Raw genomic sequence first — 17,869 nt, 5'->3', positions numbered from 1 at the left:
TATCGTATAATGGCGCACTATTATTATTATTATTATTATTACTGTGCTGTGCACCGAGACGGGGTGCGCATAGTTTAATTTCGCCTACGCACCCGTTTTGTACTGTGATGTTATCATATTATCATCGTGTGTGGTCGATAAATATATTGGGACAAAAAAAAAATTGGACCGTATCGCGTAAATCGTTATGACATATTATTATGTGTGTTGCGCACGAGGCTCACTGTAACATCGTAACACGCACGCGACACAAAACCGTAGTTTTTTAACGCGCGCGCGCGCGGACAGTGCACAAATCGGTAACTGTATTTATAAACGCGGACTTACACGGACTACGAGATGACGGTGTGCGGCGGCGGCCGTGGGGTCGGGTCGGCGACGAGACGGAATCGCTCGATTTCGAGTAAGAAGGATCGTGGTTGCGGTCCGCTCGCTGCAGTGAAGTGTCACATGTGTGCAAATACCTTGATTGGGAAACGGAGGGAGGGGAGGCGCTTTTAAAAAAAAGTGAATTAATATAGTTAAAATAAAAAAGTAATAGTAAATACTGTACAGTCATATTATACAGATTACGGACAAGTTTACAATAATATAATATATCATAAACGATATGCTCTACAACTGTTTTTATTTCTATATGTGAACAAATCACTGCAGCTTTCGACGAACGTTATTTATAGCATGATATGTATAATATTTTATTATACTAAGATAAGGAAAATTTACCTATCTAAACTTTAAATATAAACAATAAGTATACAAAATGTATATTTATAAATTGGTGATAAGACATTTAATAGGTAGACAATAAAATTGTCCTTTTTTTCCCCAAGCGCGGGTCAGTCATCTACGAACCGCCACTGCCAATCAGTAAGTATATTGTATGTATACATTTCGGTAGCCTGACCGATATCGCCGGCGTGTTATCGCTTCCGCGGCTGCCGAGTGCCGAGAGCAGTTACTCACGTGACGACGACGGGACGACGAGCGGAAGTCCGTTCCGGGACGGCCACCGTTGTAACATATGGGGACGACCGGGTGCGGCGTCATCGTGGTGGTCATCGTCGTCGCCGGCGAAACGTCGCGGGCCGTCGCCCGGTCGCGGCGGCCGCTCTGGTACACCATGGGCGGCGGTGATTTTCGGGGCCGTGTGCGGGCGGGCGACCGCTGCTGCTGTGGCGTTGTTTTCGAGCGGTCGGTTTCGGCGGGCGTTACGATATTTCCGATTCGTTTTCAATTTATTTCTTCTCGCGATTACCGTTGTCGGCGTCGTCGGCGTTAACGTTAACGATAATAATACAATATTGCTATACGACTCGCACGACGAGTTACTTAACAATCAGCACATCGTTACACACGGTACTATAATAACGTTATCGTCGTACGATACAGGCGTTGCGCGCCTTAGGAACACGCGGTACCGGAGACAGCTGCCTGCCGCATCCGTCTGGGTATCGACTGAGCTGTAATCGCGGGGCGGCACAAACGCGGCGTGTGCGAAACCGCGCGCGGCTGAAAAGGCGTTTCGCGCCGGCGGCGGCGTGCGTCGTGTACGCGGCGTGTGTACGCTACAAAAGAGTGCGCAGCACTGACGACGCGCGCGCGACTGCAGCGTCGTCGGCGGGGATTTGCCGGCTGCTGGACCGGAGCAAGGGCGTGGATCGACGCCTGCGCTTTCCCGGCCATTCCAACCGGCTGGGTCCGAGAAACAACCCATACGCCGCCGCTGCTGCCACCGCCGCCCCGATCACCCGCGAGCTCACGCACATACCACACCACCCGAGTTCTAACGACGCCGTCGCCAAAACTCGCCGGGTCGTCGTCGTCGTCATCGTCGTCGTATAGTAATAAGTAGTAATAGTACCTATGTAGTAAACTATAATAGTAATAGTTATACTAGTAGTGGTGTTGGTGGTGGTGGTGGTGGTGGTGGTAGTAGTAGAAGTATAGTAGTTATAGTATTAGCGCGGTAGTAGTGGTATATAGTGGCAGTGTTAGAGGCAGTTGTGGGACTCGTATAAAGATTATTTTTTTAAGGTGACGTTTTGAGTAAAATAACAGTAATTACGTATGGGCGAGGAAGGGCGAAGTACTTTCGTCCACTTGAATACAGTGTTAGGTTTTTACAATACCATATCGGCAATAATAAAAAACAAAATTTACTGTTGTGGACTGTCTCGAGATACACATCACGTTACTTTTCAACAAATGAACAAATCTATTTTTACAGACGCTTAGAAAAAATATCTATGTTACACTATGTTTATAGGGTTTTCTGCAGAACAAAAACAAGTTGAATAAAAATGGAAATTTAAGAAAGTGTTTTTTAAGTATTTTGAAAAACTTAAAATATGTGAAATGTGTATTATTTTTAAATACTACCCATACCTGTCTAATTGATAGATATTTTGAAAATATAGTATTTCGCGTCGGCAAGCTGCGTTTGCATAGTAACAAATCGCCCAAATTTTTTAATGAAATTACTATAGAAGGTTTATGTTTTAAGATTTGTATCCTAAGAATTAAGATATACGCGTATATATTACTAAATCAAATTTCCTGAAACTTCAAGAGAGCTCTAGCGCTTCTTCTTAAGACCCCTTGTCGTTATTCAGCCTAAGTTTAGTTGTATAGTATAACGTGACGTCTACGTCAGAATCAGAATCTGTGTGCGCGTGAGTCCACGTGAAAGTGTGATCATTTTATCATAAGTCACGTTAATACGTAAGCCACCACTATCTGACGAAGCAGACCAAAGAAAACATTTCAGAACATCAGAAACATTGATTTTATCAAATATGCTTATATTTTATAATATTTTATAGTTTCAACATTATTTTTATAGAGCGTTAGCCTTCAAAGCGTTTTGCTGCTCGCAGTTGAAAGCTTAAAATATATACGGTTTGGCCTGGACGAGAGGCCATATAAAATAATATATACTCTATAGGTCCACACTCCAGTCATGAATATAAATTGATAAATTCTTTTTGACTTGGGCTCCACCACTTCTTAACAAGAAAAATTAAAATTCATACAAATTATTATATTTTGACAAGAAAAATAATTGGTTTTAATCGGTAAACAGAATGTTATAGTACCGATGTCTGTTATTAGACACACTTTTTAAAAGGAAAAATACAAGACATATTGACAATTGTTTGTACAAAGTTCATATAACATAACATTTTATATTTTTGGCTTTTTGTGCACTAGCTAACTGGGTGTAACACTACCTTCAACTAATCCGGTTAGCTTGAAAAGTATCAACTTTATAATGATGTATTTTTTTTTTTAGATTGATTTGGTCAGTTTTTGATCGATCGATTAGAAAAATAGACTGAAAATCAGCACACAGTCTACTATAGTACGAAAAAAATCCAAGGTATGTATAAAAATAACTGTATTTTTTTTTTTTTATTATACAATTCAGAAAATAATATTTTTTTCTATTTTATCTTCGCAGACCTCTTGATAATAATTTATTGTTCTAATCAGAATTTGAAAATCGTCAATTTCAATTTTACATAAATATTTTTATTTTTAATTTACTTTAAATTAATAACTGCCACAAATAAATTACGGCTATATTATCATAGTTATATGTATGTTAAACATAAATAGATTCGGATTCATCTTATAGTAAAATTGCTAATACTATTGAAAGTAGTAGTTCAAAGTTATTCAACAATCATCATAATCGTATATGCTATTTTTTTAATAAATTTTTAAAATATTTTTTTATTAATTCTATTAAGCACTTGAACACTTAAAATGCATGTTGACAATTGCACTTTAATAAACTGAGCTCGCTCTTGATAATCGTTGATAATTCAATACATATTTCTCAATCCTGATCACACTTAAACAAGTATGAAGACGTATATAGGTAGTACGTTTTTTTTCATTCTACAGCCTAACGTTGGTCTGTAAAGTGTTGTTGATATATTATAGTCTTAAAAAAATAACAAACAAACGAGTAATTAAATTAAATTAAATTATTAAATATAATACGTTTATAGTAACGTTTTATATGATAATAGGAATAAATAAATATATATACAAACGAAAAGAAATAATTTAAAATTATAATAAAGAGTTAAATAGTTAATTGATAATAAAATTGGTTCAGTAGAGTCATCTTTAATTTTCTTTCCTGAACACTATCAAGTATTAACATAAAAGAAGTTGATTTAATGGCGACTTAAAAGTTAAATTTCAAAACAAATAAATAGAAATCATTTTCATTTCGTCCATTTTAAAATTCGTATTATTTTTTATAAATATTTTACTGAATAAAGTTTAGGTTTAGTACAATATTTTAGCACATCATTTATTACTCGTAAAGCTTTCTCGTCTTGTATAAATAACTTATTCTGTTTATAAATATCAAATTATCCTTGAAGGCTAAAAAAGTTGAACATCTTTTATACTTTTTAATAATAAATGATGATTTCTCCTTTCGATTTATTTCTTTTACGAAAGACTCTTATTTATTTATTTATTTTATTATTAACTAATATAGAATATATTAACTTTATTATTAAATAAAAAATAATTTGAAACAAAAACTAAACAACAGTTGAACTCATATGACTGATATCACGCAGTTTAGTCATCAAAGGAGTCTATAATATTATACTATAGGTCTTTAAGACTATAAATATACTGTACTATTGTCATTTTTTTTACGACTAGCGAACTGTGTCTCTTTGACCATGTGTTTGAGATGAAAAAATATATTGTACTCTCAAAAATTGTATTGAATGTCGTGAAAATGGACAGTCATGATAGTATAGCGAAAGTATCGACCTCTGTGCATAAACCGTCGTTCGTGTTAGGTCTTAACCGACCCGTTGCCAAGTTTTAACTCGTTCCCTCTCTTTCGTATATTTTTATTTTTTTGTAACTCTTAAACTTCTCTCTATCCTACGGTCTCTTATCCCCGAAATAATCCTTGTCAACTACACCCTTCCTGATTCGCGGTAGAGTGGAAGTTCCGAGCGGGTGGTGCAGGATAGTGACCGATATATATATAATGCGTGGTGGCGGCAGCGGCGGCGTATGTCCTTAATCTTTCCCTCCTACTCACTAAAAGTCCACAAAATGTAATCCAACGATATTTTCTTGACCCAAAAAACAACCCTCTAACCCACACTAGTCGGACAGACGTATTTCGGGTGATTATTTTCAATCTAAACGCACGTAAAAAAATAAATAACGCTTTCCATCCCTATGAAACGGATACCTATGCGGTTAGAATGATCAATTCGTCTGCTGTGCACGGAGTAAGTGAGCAACGGAGTTCGCTTAAAACGGTGTACGCGTTTTGGAATCTCGTGCTATGACCAGATTACACCCTTGGGAGTCAAACGTGTTTCTGTTCCTCCGGCTGATTGATAATACACACACATAACAGTGACACGGACATTATATCTACACACATATCTTATCCGGTACAAATAATGTGTTGTATGAGCGTTTTATACAAAACACAAACTCATATTTTACAAACAGATTTTATATATGCATAGGTACTATACGTGTGTATGAATGGGGTATGACACTTAAGTGCTCATAATATTATGTATAATGTATATAAATGTTATAAATTAATTTCATCGATTGTTAATGATGTTAAAACAAAACAATAGGGGTCATAAAACCTAAATAATTGATTCTTGCTCTATAGCACATATGTATGTGAATTACGAACCAAATATAAAAAATGATCAGCTTATTTTATTCTATATTGACGTTTTAGTAAAAAAAATAAAACATCATAATAGATAAAATAATTTATAACAATAATATACTTTTATCGCGTCGATTGCTCCTACTAATAACCATATTTTATTCACATTGACTAATATTAACATTGTGTATATTTTAAAATACGAAATTAACCAAAAATGGGTTGGAATGTACATTTTTGTAGTGCACCCTTTTCCATCCAGGAAGTTTTAGTAGCTTATCATTTACATGAATGTGTGTAAAACAAAACTGGCTCTGCTGGAGGACAAATTGCGGTCACCGTTGGTCATCATTTTCATTTTCAGCGGCGTACGTGGCGTCATCGGAAAAACGGTCAATTTATGGAATATTATATCCATATATCTAATATCTTCAGCGCCCAACGTCCCTCTATATCTGTCCGGTTTGATTTATGTACATTCGCTGGTACCTTCCTCCTGCCATGCCACCATAGGCAATTCATATGTCCCTCGTGAATAAAATACACTTTGTGAGGATATATTTCGTGTATTTATTACTCTCTCTCTCTGCCCCGCTTCCGCCGTCTCTCACTCATCCCGCCCGTCTCTTTTTTTTTCATAACTCCATCTCTCTTCACTAAAAACTACGGCGTTGATCAATAAAAAACAGTAACAAATAAAAATTGGTAACATTTTTCTGCTCCCGTAAAGAAGAAGAAAATCTTTGTTTCTTTATTTTTCGTGTTATTATTATTTTTTTTCCGTTCATGCGGTAAGGTTGTATAAAGCTTATTTACATAATGGCATCTGGCCAAAAGTGGATGAAACGAGCTTGCGCGATCAGTAGCAGCAGCGGCAGCGGACGTTATGATAAATGACGTGAGTGGTGGCTATATAGCGGTGGCCGCCACTGGCCCCATTCTCTGGGGAACAACCCCTTGCGTGAAAATTATGCCCACGTTACGCAGAAAATCCCGTTGTTTTCACACTCGAAAAGTTCCATACTACCTTTACATTAGCATGAAAAAGAAGAAGTGGACGTCGGTTTTCAAAATGTTTCAAAAGAATATTTATTTATTTGAATAACGGTTTCTTATTCTTTTTTCTCTCTCACTCTCTCTCTCTCTCTTTTCTCAGATAAAAACGTAAACTTTGCAATATTTCACGGCATAAACTTATTTGATTATCCATCATGTATTTGAAAAGAAGAAGAAGGACGTGTACACAGTGTATGGCGTAGATAATTTTATTAGGCTTCACGGGCGTGCAAATGTGTGACACTGCACACTACACACACTATATATTATATAGGTACACTACACTACACACAATTTCGGTGTGACGCACCGGGCTTACGGCGTACGGCTGTGTCTCCGCCAAGTTACATAACGAACGATTCAGTCGTATTTTTCGGGTTTAAATTAACTTAGCGAGTGTCTTAAAAAGTTCGCCACTCGCATTTCCACCGATCACTCGTGCGCGTTTTGTTAAGGATTGTTTTAAAGAGACTTGTGCGCGAGACATAGTTCAACAGTAAACGTTCTAAGTTTTAGTTATCAGGTCCTGTTTTGTTCGATATAGGTACGTGTACACTGTATATGTGTGTGTGTGTGTGTGTGTGTGTGTGTTTGTGTCTGTGCGCGTGCGCGCATATAATATGTACACGTAACATTCACCCTTAACTTCACAATCCCTATCACTGAGAAAATGTTAGATACACTTATTGTAAAATGTACATATAGTATGTATGTGCGTATCGTAACGGCATCAATTTCCTTCGCAGTGTCGTTTCGTATATTATATTGCGTATAGGTAGTTAGGTACCAACAACTGTTAAAGTAGTGGTGTATTATGTACGTGTAATTAAGCCGTTACACGTTAAGTCGCGTATTATCAATAACAATAATCATTTTAATGTGTCGAATTGAGTTTGTTTGTTTTTATGTCGTTAGAATAATTGTTATTAGTTTAAAATGTTCGTAATTTTATCTCGTAAAATTCTAAATAATAATAAGTATTACTTAATAACGCTTACAGTTCATTAAAACAAAGTTTCGATTATCATGTATGCAGGTACCGTTTTTAAAACGACTGATTGATTGCAGGTACCTACCTACGCGTTTATATGCCTATTGCCTAGTGAAAGAAATAAAACAAAAACAATATTAACAGTGCATTATTAAAATATGTCTATCATAAATCTCATAGAAACGTATGCTTATATTTTCAGTAAACTGTTATTTATTCATTATTAATTGTTATCTATTTAATAAGTTGGTACTAAGGTATTTCTGAAAACGTTTATTAGTCGTTTGTTCGACGAGAAATAAAAAAATAATTAAATTTGCAAATGAATATATTTTATAACAGAGTAGAAATATCAAAGACAAATTATATGATTATGTAAATGCATATAATTTTTCAATGAATAAAAGCGACGATTTTAAAATTTACATAATAACAATAAATCTTATTTCCTTAATAATAATTCGTTTTTTTTAAAAAGTATACCTACCTTTGTTTTATTTTTTTTTAATTATTGACAAAATTGAACGCATTTAATCAGTAATTAAATATCATAAAATGTTATAATAATGTTTTTAATAACTAATTATTTTGAACTCGAACCTTGCAGATTTTAAACCGTTCTTGTTTAATTTGAATTATTTATTGTTATATCAACATTATTTGATTTATTGAAATATACTGTATCTTAGGTGTTTCACGTTCAATTAGATTGTATTTTGCTATATCGTATGGGTTAAATTTGTTTTTATATTTCTCTGACGTTAAATGGATTGTCATGAACTCATAACAGTTTTGTTATTAATCAGTCGGCAGTCTCATTTTGTCCAGATTATCACTGATAAACAATCAGTTAATAAAATAATAAGTTAAACCGTTAAACAGCTAATTTTATATATTATTTGGTTACGAGTTGAACGTCGACAGTTTTTGAATCATAAATGACCGTAATTATTTCGTTACGCGCTGCAATTTCGACGATTAAATAATTTATTCATATTATTAAGTCGACAATCGTGACTTCCAACATAATATTATATTTCCGTCTCTACGCATTTCTCCGAATAATTGATTTTCACAAATCAAGTGGTTGATTTCTGTTTACGGTTGTATTGTCGTCGTTTTAGACTTTTAGTATACAAATACGAATAACAATACTGTTTGGCCATCGCTGTTCACCGGGAAAGCGTGGGTTCATGACGTCATTTGGTTACGGTTTTGGCGCTTTAACTCAACTGACGAGTCGAATTAGTACGTCGGTCGCTTTTAATCCCGATAACACGTCAAAATGCATCAGTCATGGAAAATCGGCCGACCGTATTTCGGGACTCCGGAGGGATAAATTAGTTTTTGACCAATTATCTGGTATTAGATCGCACGGGGTGAACACCGGTGAGACGCTATATGTATAAATAGGTTCAATGGAAGATCCTGTTACCTGGGTCTCTAGTGGACATTTATGTCACGTAGAGTCGTAGCACAGTCGATTAAAAAATGTCTCACCGTCGCTACTATATATTATACAGTGTTGTAGCATTAAGTATAGGTATAAGTATTATTCGATAATATTCTATCAAAAAGTTATGTTTTCCGTTGAAAAAAAAATACGGAAATTATGTTTCACACATTATTTTTCGTTTTGTTATATATAGTATTTCGATTAAGTGAATTCATAGGAATTTTAATCCTCACGAGGAATTGATCAAATACCTTGTTATTTCGTGGGTTATTGTTTTCTTGTTTCACATCCAAGTCAGGTTTTGGTGCGTGAAAACCATTCGCAGAGTCCATTAAATTTCCAATTACGCGTTCCACACACATAACAACAGAAACACCCTTTTGGCCTTTAGCCACATTTAGTAACCCTTTATATATTATAGTCCCTTATGATTGTGTTATAATTTCATATGCATATTTTTTTTTCATTATTAATTAGTATAAAATGTTTCAAAATTTCAAAATTTGAACAATTAATATGAAAATATGTAAAACTAATTTTTAAATGGCTGGGAATTTACTATGGATACATATTAGGTACTTCAAAAAGTTGAGTTCCAATTGTGGTTTAAAATATGTAATTGTATACTATATTATATGGTATAAAAAGTAAATATAACAATTTTTTATATTTTAAACTTAGGAGTCATAATAATCTATAAAATATAAAATATTTATTTTAAAAGTTTTCGATTTTGTTTTGGAATCCACCTTTATCACTGCTCTAAAAAAAAAAATTCTTGCTTAGTTTATTATAATAAGGATTAAAAATTGTAATTGTACTTCAAAAGTTTTTGTTATCTTTGTATTATTATTTCAACTTGTCTTTTTTGTTCTTAAATTTTTAAATTTGTGTACGATTAATAAGGTGTAAATAATTAATACACAATAATTTCATGTTTTTATCTGACATTTTTAATTAAAGATTTCTAAAGCTTTTATCTCTCGATCTTTTAATAAATATTATAACTATAATTATTTCTAAATTCGTTAATGTTACACCTATATGTTTTCATTGGACGGATCCACCCATCTAGAATTAATTGTGTCGGAATGAATGTTAAAAATGCAAATCACATCCATAAATAATATTTAATAAACATAATGTTAACACATACGTTTTTCTTAGATTTAACTTGCTAATATAAATTTAATTTAATAAACGTAATGTAAATACATATATGTGTTTTAGTTTAAACTTGCTTATAACCATTAACTATTAACTACTGTTATAGTTATAAAAACTATATATTAGGCGTTATATATTATACAATTGTATTATCATACATTATGTTGATGCTAACATTTTCATTATATATTACAATTATTTATACTATTTATAACCAATTATCAATGTACAACGTTTTTACTATGATGTATTTAGAATATAGGTACGGCTTCTTAAAATTAAAACGTCTTTCAGTTTAGTCACCTAATACTTCCTTTTTTATTTCCCAGTACCCCAATACCTGTTAAGTATCAGCGTGCGTTAGCATCGTATTGTAAATAATATGAGTATTATATTTCTAAAAATATAGATAGTTATATGAATATTTTAAGTAAAGGTAAGTTTATGTAATACCAGATGTTTGGTGAATAAATAATGAATACAACCGACAAACAAAGTCAAAGTCGATAAAGTTAATACTAATTTCAATTTTAATCAAATGTAAATTATTATGTGTGAAACGTTTGTACAATACAGCAATAATAAGAAAATGTATTTAAAGTTGATTTTTGCTTCTGAAAAAAAAAACCATAACACAAATTGGCAAAAGGTTGGGCACAGAGTTTTTGTCGTTTTTGAATTCGATAAATATACGTTGGAGTGCGGTTATCTTGAACCGACAGGTCCTGTATGATGCAATACCAATTGACAAATGATCATCGGTATATGACGATCAAATACCCTCGTCAACAAAATGTAAAAGAAAAAAAGGTCTCTTATCTAAGATCAATGAAAATCTATTGAGGTTTAGCTTTCCTTGTTGGCCAACGGTGTGCTTCAAACCCGACTACGATTTCGTTTCATCTGTGACCCCTTAGTCCTGTGTAATATATATAGATGTGTGCGTGTGTGTGTCACAACATGATTAAACATGGCCGACGATTATTTTAAATCAGCTTCATTATTGCTTGAAAATATTGTACACGAAGGTTTGAATATTTTACGTATATTTCTATAAATAAGTAGTTAACGAAAATTATTGATTTCGCTCAATTGCGAAGAAAATGTTTTTTTTTTTTTATGTTTATATATATATATTTATCGATTTGGAATCTCATTAAGCAAAAAACCATGACCATTTCATTAAGCAAATAAATTATAATGATATATGATGGTATTACATTATATAATATATATTATTATTAAAATTTAACGATTAATATCTCCATAAACAAACATAATTTGATCATATCATTAGTGTTTTGAAAACGATACGAAGTTCAGTACACATACAACCTACCTTAATATTATAAAGTTTAACGTGCAGCCATACTGTGCGTAGTATTTTTCTGTTTAATAAACTTGTCTTGTTAGCTATTGTATATTTATGTATTATAATATATATATTATCTACATTATTAATTATAATATAATCATATTATGATGTATAAATAACCGCTCAACGTAGTTATTAAATATCACGAAGATATTAGGAGGAGGACAACACGATTCAGATTATCATCGCGTACACAGTTTTATGATTTCAGTATACAATATAGAATGAATCATTTTAAAGTTGTTCGCGTCCTTTCATAGATTCCGCAGTGTTATTAGATGTTACTAATACCCAACATTGTACACGAAAGGCGCATTAGAAAAGAAAATTTTTCAATATATATGAAATGTCCGGACGAAAGTTTTCTTCGATTAGGATGCTGTAGACCATTTACCCGCGCGCTGTCGACGTAGAAACGTGACGTCACAGCTAATGGACGGTGGCGGCAGCGGTAGTTGCGGATTTGGAACGTGTAATTCGTTTAAGTTCGAGGCGAGGACAAAAAAAAAAAGAGGGGAGAAATTGTTGCCACGGGGTTCGATCGATACAAGAAAAATACAATGCGTTATAGTTTTGTGTTGGCTATATATTCCCGTCAAAATATAACGATTACCGAACATAATAATAATAATCATTTTTGAAAAACATGTTCTATAGTTATATTAAAAATAATAAACGCGTTTGATGTGGCGGTCGGTAGGTATTGTATTATCGCCAATATCCGTAAATAATGAGCAATGACGACAAATTATTTGAAATAATCTTCGAGACGTAGTAAACATACTTAAAATAAATCTCCTTTCATTTTTAATTAAACTCAGAATATACTAATGTAATCAAGCGTTTAACTTAAATTATGCAGTATGGTAATTTTATTATGAACAACGACATATTATTTCTTCGAGAATCTCTTTTGGTTGTTTGCAAAATGTTACGAACGAGTAGCGAGTTAGTTAGGCTACATTTAATTGCATTTATATTTGTTGCGGAATTTAGTTTTTTTACATAAACGCGAATTATACAAAATAAATTATAAAGATGATTCGTGCATTATTTGTAAGTATAATTTTTGGATTTAGATGCAATTCATTTTTTTTATGTTTTAAATAACTGTTGTCTTGTTTCAAGTTTTTAGAGTATTTTTTAGAATTAATATTGAAAATCACGTAAATATTTCTTTATGAAAAAAGTAAATAAATATAATTGATAGTTAATTGTCTTAACAGCCAATTTGTGACTTGTGATGAATAATAATAACAAATTATAGTAATACATTTATAACAGCGTTAATATATATTAACAATTGCCAGGAATTTAAGAATTTGATTACAATATCTTGAGAACGGAGTGTGAAAGAAGCAAAATTTATTATGAATAATATAATAATTATACCTAATTACTTTTGGTTTATATCGTTTTAATTTTCTTGTAGTTATTTGATCGTTGAAAACATTACGTTATATTTTTCAGCTATAGGTATTGAACTATTGTACCAATTATATATTTCAATAGAGTAGGTATATACGGAAATGAAACGAATTATACATTCATTGAGAATTTTGTCAAGGCACTTTTAAATAACCAGGAATAATCGTTGATTTTTTTTTTTTTTTGTTTTTCAATGTTTATTAGTAGATTTTGCGTTCACGGGGTGATTAATTCAGACATATAAAAACTCCGACGGGTTTTCTGTGTAATTTAGAATATATTAATTTGTTTCACGCACTGACGATTGTAGCGGAAAAAGCCATTCGTGTGACGTGCTCTTTATATGAAAAAACCAAGACCTATTATGCGACATTGCCGGTCCGCTTCGCAGTCTGCTGTCAGGACCGGATTAAGAGTTTCGGTATACCGGGGCTATTTTTATATCATTCCCCCCCCCCGGTATTTTAAAATATTTATATCTCGATTCGACTAGGAATTAGTATTTTATTGGTTTAATCAAAAAGATTACGGCCACCCAAATCGACCTTAATGTTCTCAACTTCATTGCGTTCCGGACTATAACTTAAATCGGGACTTTAGCTCCTCCTAATGTCGATCCACAGGCCTGTCAGCAGTACGTCGCACCATTATGCGTACATATTATATTATATAATATTATTATCGTTATTACGACCGCGACAACCGTGCAGTATACCTCTCATACTTACATACAATTTATATTATAATAGTATTATGCGGCGTATACATTGTGTTCGGGGGAGTGCAGTGCAAAACCTGTCGCCGCCATCGCCATTTCGTTTGAACCAAATCCTTGTTACTATAATGTGTGTGGTGTATATACATACATACATATATACGATATACCTACACCTATGGCCCACCACGCCGCACTCCACAGCCGCGGCTATACGCGCCGCGTGAATCGGGGGATGATGACGACGGGGGTGGAGATCGCGCCAAAATATTATTAATAACGTTTTACTATCCATTTATTATATCAGGAAAGAGCTAAGGTTCGCTGTTACATATATTACACGTGCCGGCACGTCGTTTCCATTAATAATAATAATAATAATAATAATAATAATAATATATATATATATATATCATACCGAAGCGGTAGCGCTGGCTGTATTATATATACCTGCCCGTATACCTGTATATACATTTTATGTATATATATTATACAAGGTGGGAAACCGTGTTTTCACGTCTTCACGCGTCGACAACACTCGAAAGTGGAAAAACGCCTCGGCGCACCCTGTACGCGCGCGGCCGACGTTGCTGCTGCTGCTGCTCCACCTTCCCCCTGTCATCTCGGGCACCGTCCCGCCAACCACCCCTTGTTCGGGGATGTTCGGCTAGTGGCAGTGAGGGGTGAGTGGACCTACGTGTGCAACATCGCCGGGGCGCGGTTAAATATATATATATATATATATACATGAATCCCGGAGACCGCGGTGCGTATATATATATACATATATATACGCGTATGTATAATAATAATAATAATAATAATAATTCCGTCGCGGCGGCTGAGTGAACAATTATTTATGAACGCGGGCGGGGGGCGGGCGTGCACGTTATACACGCGTATTGTATAGGCGCGTCTAAGTTATTAAACATTCTTCTCTCCGTCGCCTCATCGGCGTGGCGTACAACACGTATAGTCTCTCGTGTAAGGTACCCAAGTTTAATGTATATATATATATATTATACTCGAATGTTATACATATACATACCTATACAGTTTCACGCGCGGTACAAAGACTAAACAGCGTACATACTGTAATAATAATAATAATAATAATAATAAGATGTCCGTACAACGTGCAGCTCTTTTATCGCCGCCGTCGTATATTCGTCTCGGTACTGTTTTACGGTCGGCGTGCGCGTCTTTGGGCGATCTCGGTCGCTGAAAAAGGATTTCGCGTGACGCTGTGATGATGATTTATTATGGTATCCAGATAATATTATTATTATTATGTTTTATCGGCGGGACACAGTGACGGCGACGGTTCCACTCCCGGTTCTCTGTAATATATCAATGTGTATTTGTTTTTATTAAGAAAAGCCGTGGAAACTATATATGACCATTTATATGGACTACCTAATACATATACAGGCTGTCACGAAAAAAATAAATATTTCCTAATACCTGAAGAATAACATTACACTAAAAATATATCACAATGGTGTATATATATATATATATATCAGATGTTAAATTTTATTTTGGATTCACGGTATGCTCTGCAGTCCACCATATCATCGTGATTATTATTTTATGATATACGCAAGACGTTGAGGTGGTTTTCGGTAAGTACCTGAAGCGATTTCGAATATTACATTCCTTTCCATCAGAAATTCGTGGGTAAACTGAGCATGCCAATTCTTTTTATGTTAAGCATTTATGGTTTTATATGATCGGTTACTTGGTTAGGTTAAATAGCCGAGGGAAAATTTGACAATAAATCTGATTAAGTTTTCTATAATATTATTGCTTACCATATGATAAGATAATGCTAATAGATTTGTTTTTTGAAATCTTGCAGGAGTGTAAAGGAATGAAACCAACGAAACTGCTGGTTACCTATATATTATGTGTAAGTACCTATATTGTATCGTATTATTTTATTATATTGAATATGACACTGCACTGTTGTGACCGTATAATGTATATATATATATGATACATCATATGTTACGTGCGGTGTGATGAAATACTTATAAAATACGAATACAAATTATTTTTTATGAAATATTTTTTATCAAATTTACTGTTATTAAAAAATATATAATATTAATAAATTCTAAATATTTTAAAACAATGATAATTATTCGTTTTATTAAATTGTATTATATTATTATGACTTTTATTAGATATATTATTATTACTTTAAAATATTGTATTATTTTCTCATATAACCATATTGGATTAATAAAAGTAATAGCTATGTTGATAAAACCATATGACAATTTAATATGAACAATAATTTATATTTTCGATTAACCAATTGAGTTTTCATGTTTTTCAAGACACTTCGTACTTGTATAGTATGAATAATTGATAACTGCATGTATGATAACAATACTATACATAAAAAATAATTTGATTGTATTCACAATTCTAATTGCCCGGTATTTCATACTGCCGTCATATAAATATAATACAGTAAAATCCCGTTATAACGAACTTCAAGGGACCGAATTTTTTTTCGTTATATCGGAAATTTCGTTGTGACGAAAATTCGAATAAGCTCTTTATAAGCCCTGTTTTTCGGCAGTGGACTTCTATGACTTTCGTTATAACGGGAGTTTTCGTTGTATTGGTATTCGTTGTAACGTACTGTATAAAAAATGGTAAACATTTAGTATTCTTATAGACATATATACATAGTTGAAATTTGTACCTACGACCTACATTATATAACAAAAACAACAACGGCAATAATAATAATAAATGCCCAGAACGGCCAGAACGATAGAACTGGAGACACGAATTTAGTTATCAGGACACTTCCTGGTCTACTATTTCTCCGTGCAATACACTGCATTAAGATTGACTTGGTTTGTAAAAAATAAAAACATACATTTTAAAAATTAATAGAAAAAAATAATCTGTAGATCATATTATAAATACAAATATAATATTATGTATACTTATGAGCGATTTCAGATCACTTAAATATATATGTATAATAATAGAATTAACTAAAAAAAAAAATAACCATAGAACATATTAATGATGTAGAATTGTAGTAATGAGCTATTCCATTAAGTACTCATCTAGATCACGTTCGTTATATGCGTCTGGCAACACTCGATATTTTTTCTTTTTTTGCGAGAGGTTTTTGTCCAGCGATAAACTGATTTATTTTTACTTCAGTTAAATGTTGCTTTTTTAAACCTCAATAAGTCACCATATGGTATAAAAAATAGAATGAGACGTAGCTAACAAAGAACCAAATGCTATGTGTCAACCTTCAATATTATTGTTTGTTTTTGCAGCAAGCCTAATTGTGTAATATCGTATTGGTTCCATAATTGTAAATCCAATATTGGAGGATGTCGTATATTTCTCCTAGTTGGTCTAACAGTCCACGTATTTTCAAAATAATCAATTAAACGGACCAATAATTTTTCATTGTCGACAAAAAACTATTGGGGCATTAATTTGTCGAATTTCTCAACTACATGAGTCGCAGGAACAAAAACCATTAACTGTTTTATTTTTAAAGCTAAATTTACATCATGTGTGTATTTTTGATGTAAGGTTTTGTATTTTTCACTAAAAACATTGACTAAAATGAAAATAAAAAACAAGCTCTCATTTGTACATCAGTAAATACGTTAGTAAATGCATCAATTAAACTTTGTTCAAAATCATTATACTAATCAGGCTTACATTCTTTTCAAAAATCAAAAATTCTCAGGTTACTCAAGTATAACTCTCTTTTGATTTATTAAATATAAGTGCAAAAACTAATGGCAATATATTTTATTGTCTATATGAATAGAAGTTAGATAAACAAATGTGGTGATGATTTAAATGTGCTATCTATAAATCAATGATTGATCAGATGCTAATATCTTAAAATTATTTTTTGTTAAAAATAATAATATATTTTATTGTTTCATTCACTTTTTTTGGCTCACGGCAATCTTAGTCATTTTTTAAAA

At 33.0% G+C, this 17,869-nt stretch overlaps 1 protein-coding gene across 9 annotated transcripts in view; it reads right to left on the bottom strand.

Moving 5' to 3' along the window:
• The window catches only part of LOC113554641 (protein turtle-like), a 107,135-nt gene that overhangs the window by 14,949 nt on the left and 74,317 nt on the right, over positions 1 to 17,869 (bottom strand). Inside the window, exon 1 of one of the 9 annotated variants that reach the window (XM_026958571.1) lies at positions 967 to 1,573. The exons of the other annotated variants lie outside the window; for them this stretch is intronic. The gene's annotated coding sequence lies outside the window, so the exon portion shown is untranslated. Of the gene's footprint in view, positions 1 to 966; positions 1,574 to 17,869 lie in introns of those variants that run through there. 9 annotated transcript variants of the gene reach the window in all.

Source organism: Rhopalosiphum maidis, chromosome 2 (genome assembly GCF_003676215.2).
Source record: "Rhopalosiphum maidis isolate BTI-1 chromosome 2, ASM367621v3, whole genome shotgun sequence".
NCBI classification, from domain to species: Eukaryota; Metazoa; Arthropoda; class Insecta; order Hemiptera; family Aphididae; genus Rhopalosiphum; species Rhopalosiphum maidis.
The sequence above is the reverse complement of the archived record's forward strand: the minus strand, read 5'-3'. Positions and strand labels throughout refer to the sequence as shown.